A 6,000-nucleotide genomic window follows, 5' to 3' on the forward strand; every position below is an offset into this window, starting at 1 on the left:
CCTGCCAGGAGCCTGGGATTCCAGGCTGGCTTGCACTGGCATTAAACAAAATTTTATAATCCCAACCTCATCCTCAGCAAAGAGAAGAACGCCAGAGTCAGGAGACCAGAGAGCCTCCCAGCTCTGACAGTGGGTCAGGAAGCTCTCGCCGACTGGCTTGGCGATGGAAGGGAGGATTCGGCTCATGTCTCCACACAAGAGAGGGTCTAGACGCTCCAAAGCCCACGGGCTCCAGCCACACGGGAGGGTCCACTTTCCTTCCTCCTCCCCCTGCCACAGTAGTATCCCCTCCAACTGCTAGAATGCTGGCACAGTCCAGGGACATGTGCTTCCTCTCTGAGCCTCAGTTTCCCCAGCTTTGCTGGAGTGTCCCACCTTGTTCCACCTCCAACCTGCCGTGAAGCCGGCGCTATGTGGCTCTTCAGTGGACCCTTAGGACTGGGGTTTAGCGAGACCAGGTGTAGGTGCGGGCGGAAGGCAAAGGTGGAGAAGACAAGCTTCGTTCAGGAACAAGAAGACCACGTCCTGCCCCCAAACAGGTCACCTGCTGCTCCTCTGCGTGTCTGTGATCCCGCCCCAGGAATGCCCCCCACTCCCTGTTTGTCACACTTGAGAACACCCCCACCCCTCACCTACAGCTCAATTCTGCCAACACCACGCCCCAGGGAAGGGCAGTGCAGAACGGGAAGCTCAGAGTTGCCGACACATCCCCAGCGCCCTCCATCTAGGCCCAAAGCCTCTCCCTGCAGACCACAGAGGGGAGGGAGAGAGAGAGAGAGACCCCCAACCTGAAGCTGGTTTGGCCTTCAAGGACATGGGCCAACTCAGACAGTGGAGTACTCAGCTGGCTTCAAGAGAAGCCCTCATATCTCCTGGGAAGATGGAAGGGATCTTCTCCATGGCCCAGGGGCAGCCCCAGGCCCACAGCAGCCTGAGGGAAGTCAGCATCTGAAGGTCTTGGCTGCCATTCTAGCACTAGCCCTTGCAGGGTTCAAGGCTACTTCTCGAGTCCCTGACCCCAGTGGAGACCGCTGGCTCACAGTCACGTTCTCTGTCAAGGGCTGAGTCTCCCGAATCTGGGGAAAGGGGCACGGGGCATCCGCTGCCCAAGACAGCCCTGGGGGACTGACCCATCTGGGCTGGCTGGAGCCTCCCCTGGGGTTGGCGTAGACCTCCCAGCCCACAGTTCCCTCAGTTAGCAGCACGGCCTGTCTGCAGAGGTAATCTCCGGTCTGGCCTCAGTGGGCACAGAGGCCACGGCTGTCTGAAGCCTCAGTGAGGGTTTCATCACCATTAAGAGCAGAGATCAGGGAGCCAGAGGCCTTGGTGACGCATGTGGCAGCTGCTCCCCTGTTCCATCAAGCGGAGCTCAGAGCCATTAGCCCATAGGAGATGAAATTTACATTTTGAATTAACTTGGATCATCAGAATGCTTCCTCCCGACCCAGGGAAATTAAACATAAAGTCGGAGGGACTATGGTCTGGGGCGGTAGAGGCTCGGCCAAGCACGCCAGATTGGCTTTTTCTTTTTCTTTTTTTCAACAGGCTGCAGGCAAAAGGGGATGAGAGGACACAGCCACAAAGTCAGCCTCAGAGACAGAGGAAGATAGAAAGTTGAGATACATGTTTTTCTCTTTTTCCCTGGGCAGAAGCACAATAGATCTGCGTGGCAGAATTAAATTCTGATCTGTCTGATCTCCTCCATTTCTTCCGCCCCTAATAATGGTTATTTATCGAGCACTTATTATGTGCCTGGCACTTAGCTAAACACTTTAGAGATAAGGCAGAGTGAATTTGTCTTCCCCCTGCACCCCTTTCCTTATTTCCCTGCCGCCTGCATCCCTCGTGGGGAGGGAGTCTGAGGGAAGAAGTGCAGAGATGGTTTTATTAACAACTCAAGGTTCCCTGAGATGCATGACAAGTCTTTCGGAGACATTGCTCAGGACTGCGAGGCCCGAATCTGGCCACGAAGCCCGCCGAGACCCGCTGCCCTCCCCCTGGACCTGGGTCCATCCCTTGGGCTCCTCCTGTGTAACTGTCCAAGTCAGAGTAGACCTTGCAGGCCGGAAAGAAGACTCAGCAGACAAGCTGAGGTTTGCACCTTCCTGTGGCCTCTGAGTATGTCTGTGACCAACCTCAAGTGAGATTTGTCCTTCCTGGAAGGGGACAGTGTTCAGATGTCCTTCTAGCTTTGTGCTGATCCTCCGTCCCCCCACAGCTCTAGGGACTTGGTTGTTTATCTACAGGGTCTTCCTGGATTCATGGGTGAATCGACTCCCAGAACACTTACAAGTCAAGTTGCTTGGGGTTTGACTAGCTCCGGTCTGATGTCCTTCCCATCTTGAACCCAGATGGCTCAGAGGAAGTGCCACCTCCCTGGTACCCTGGGCGCTGGTTCTCACAGGGAGGCATGGGCCACGGGCCACTCTGCTGGGTGGGTTCTGGCGCTGTACAGACATGACAGCAAGGCCAAAGCCTGGAGGCTGGGCTGCTCACAGCAGGGTCAATCTATCTTGCGGCAGAATATGAGAGAGCGTTCTCCTCAGAAACAAAATGCCCAACGCTTCCCAGCTGGCTGTGTCTCCCTGCAATGGCAGGTCTCCAAGATCAACCCATCACTTTTCAATGAATAGTTATTAAATGCTCTCTGCCCGCCTGGCCCTTAGAGTCGGCCCAAGTGCTTAGGTGAGCTGATCAGGACTGTCCTTCTTAATGAATTGGTCCCGTAGGAGCCTCTGTCCTTTTCCCAGGGTCACTGAAAAACTCCAAGCCTCAAGCTATCAGGAGCAATAGTTCTTGCAGACAAGAATCCAGAAGCTCACTTTCTGCCCCTTCCGGAATTTCTGGGTGGTCGGCCTCCTGGTCTACCTCCCAGACTTTGGAATTCTGCCTGGGCAGCGACTTGCATATGCAATTTATCTTCCCCTCCCCTCCTTCGCCCCTCGCTCCCACTTCTTTCCATCCATCAGTCCAACCCCTTCCCCTTCTACTCAATCATCCACCTCTTTATGTTCCAACTATCGACGCCTCCACACGGCCTCCATCCATCCGCACATCTACCCAGTGCACCATCCAGCCTCCACTTAGGGGCTCATCTGACCACTGTGGAGTCCATTTAATCTAAACGCTTCCCCTCCCCTCCCTCCATCCTCCCATCTTCTCACCAGGGCAGTGCAGCTCCCAGGCTGTGAGAACCAGAATCTGAATCAGCTGCCTGATTTCTCGACTATACCATGTGCCTTCAGGACAAAGAAGCCCTTAAGCGGGACAGAGCAAGAAAACTGGGTGTTCTCCGAGGTGTAGACAGATGGCTGCGAAGTTGCAGAGGAAGCAGCATGTGAGCAGCCCTCATAAAATGATGTCAAATTTGGAAAGCCAGGGTCGAAAGGGCAGAGTAGAGGAATTGCGGGTAGATTAAGGGGCGCGAGCAAGGATCAAGGCGGGCTGGGGGTGTAAAGTGTGAGGGTCGGTGCACAGGTGCCGTCTAGACGGTTGGAGGCTGAGGGGCAGAAGCGTGGCTTGGCCCGAGTAGAGTGCGTGGACTGTGGGAAGAGGAGAGAGTTGGAGTGGCTGCCCTAGCCTGGAGCAGATGATGAAAAGCCAAGCCATGTACCTGAGCTGGGATTCATTTTGTTAGCACAGGGAGGAGATAGGGAGCTTGCCGAGGACGGGAAAGTTTTTAGTGAGGGAAGCCTTGACCGAGAGCAGACCCTGAACTGGTATGCTTTCTGCTTTGGGGCGCTGGTTGGTGCCATCCTTCTCAACCTGGGGAGCTGGGCCCAGACCACTCGGCTCTCCTGGGGGTCTTTCCATCCAGACCACACAGCAGAACTCAGCTGACCAGGACCTTGAACAGCCCGAGTCCAGGAAACAGGTTGGCGTGGCGAGTGTGACCCACCGCAGGTCCGAGAATGTCGCTCTCCGCGGTTACTCCATAATGGCCGTGGCAGCTCCTGTTTGCCTACCACGAACAAAGTGGCACCGGAAATTGAACAACTTCCCGGGCTCTTGCCTCTGGGAGGGGAGAAATCTAGGTCTTTTATGGTTTCAGACATAAGTGCTAGCCTGCTGTTATGCTAAAAATTTCAGCATCTGAAAAGTTCCAAGCTAATTTTCAGGGGGAAATTAGATGAGAAGTGGCTTTAAAACTCGGAGAATTCTTGTGTTTAAAAACTTGGTTGCCAAGGAAACTCTTTCTCCAATACTTCCTCACCACTATGTTATAAATGAAACCCCCTAACTGAAGGGTAATTAGGGTAATTGGTAGCACTTCTGCAGAGAGAGAATGTGGCAAAGCAGTTGGAGGGCAGGGTCCCCTAACATTTTTGGGCACACACCCCCCCGAGCCCCTGGGAAGCTGGGCCCATTACTGCACACAGGGGGCTCGCGGGCACCTTTGGAGGAGCATATACGCCCGCAAACAGCTGCACACTGTGTTCTGTGAAAGGCCAAGCAATTGATTGCTGAAAGGAAATCTGAAATGTCACGCTGCTACCCCGTTGGTTTCGAATAGGTGAAAAGCTCCGTGAGTCAGTTAATGACCAGACTGTGGGGGCTGCGGCGTTCCGGCCCCTGTGGCCGCGTTAATGTATGGGGTACCAGGCAGGAGCTGGAGCAACTGTTGTTGCCACCTTCGGGAGGGAGGCATTTAGCATTTAGTTTCCGGTCCCAGCCATCCAGCAACCCATCTGTCCATCATCTCTCTCGCCATCTGCTCATTCATTCAGTTTTCCATTGGAACATCGACCCACCCACCAGCCAGCCACTCTTTTATTCACTCATCTACCCATCCGTCTGTGTGTCTGTCTTCCTATCTGTCCTTCTCTCTGTCTACCTCGCCATGTGCGTATGCACTGATCGTACAGAGATGGTAGGAAGGATGGATAGATGGATGGATGGAAGGATTGGTGGATGGGCGGATGGATGGATGGATGGACAGGTGGATGGATGGGTGGATGACTGGAGGTACAGATGGACAGATGGATAAATCAATGGACGGATAATGACTGCATATCCACTCTTTGTTTATCTACCCACCTCTGTTTACCTATCTAGGGGTCCGTCCACTTACACATTCATCGGTCTGTCCTCCATCCATCCTTCCACTTATCCTCTCCTCCCTCCATCCATCTGGTTAGTGGACATCAACTCCACCCATAGGGCTGGAGACAACACCTGCCACTGCTGAGTGCTTGGTCCCCCATTCTATAGATGAGTAGGGAGTTCTTAGAGCTAGCAAGGGTGAAGGGCGGGCGTTTGGATTTTTAGCCCTTGTCTCCACCCTGGGTGCCAATTCCCAGAGAGGAGGCCATGGGTTTGGCATCTTCCAACCACCAGCGTTTCAGCCCTAAGAGCAAGAGTTGAAGGAGGATGGGGACAGAGAGCAAGGATGAAAGACCAGGAGGGGAGCCCACATCTGAGGCTCCAGGAGCCAGGGGCTCTCGAGGGCCTGGGTCCAGCTGCCCTGGCTCTCCTTTCTGCTCCAGAGTGTGTGTGCACACACGCGCTCCGCCCAGCCGGCCCCTTCCTCCGCCCACAGGGTAAATACTGCCAACGTGTTCGGGGAGCCGGTGCCAAGGTAAAAAGTCCATAGATCAGAAACCCTAGCGGTGAAGGCTGAGCCCCCAGGAAACGCTGTTCCCAGAAGCTGAGACCTTTCCCCCAGTGAGCCTCAGGCTCTTCTACCCCTCCGCCCTCCACCTCTTTGCAGGGAATGCCAAGTAGGCAAGTGCTGCCCCCGGCTTTGGCCTCCGCCTCGCCGTTCTCTGCCTTCCAGGGTACCTTCTCCCAGAATTGGGCTAGTTGGCGGTGAACTCCTGACATCCAGGAGGTCCGGGTGCTGAGCAGTGTGGCGGGAAGTGGAGGGCACTCCCCGTGGCCTGGCACCATGCTGGGGCTCTAGGTGCCTCTTCACAGTGGATCCGAGTCACATTCCAGTCACGGATGGGCTCACTGTTCTCTGTTTGCAGAAGAAGAGACTGAGGTTCAGAGTGGTGAGGT

The sequence above is a fragment of the Lutra lutra genome, chromosome 9, assembly GCF_902655055.1.
Source record: "Lutra lutra chromosome 9, mLutLut1.2, whole genome shotgun sequence".
Lineage (NCBI taxonomy): Eukaryota > Metazoa > Chordata > Mammalia > Carnivora > Mustelidae > Lutra > Lutra lutra.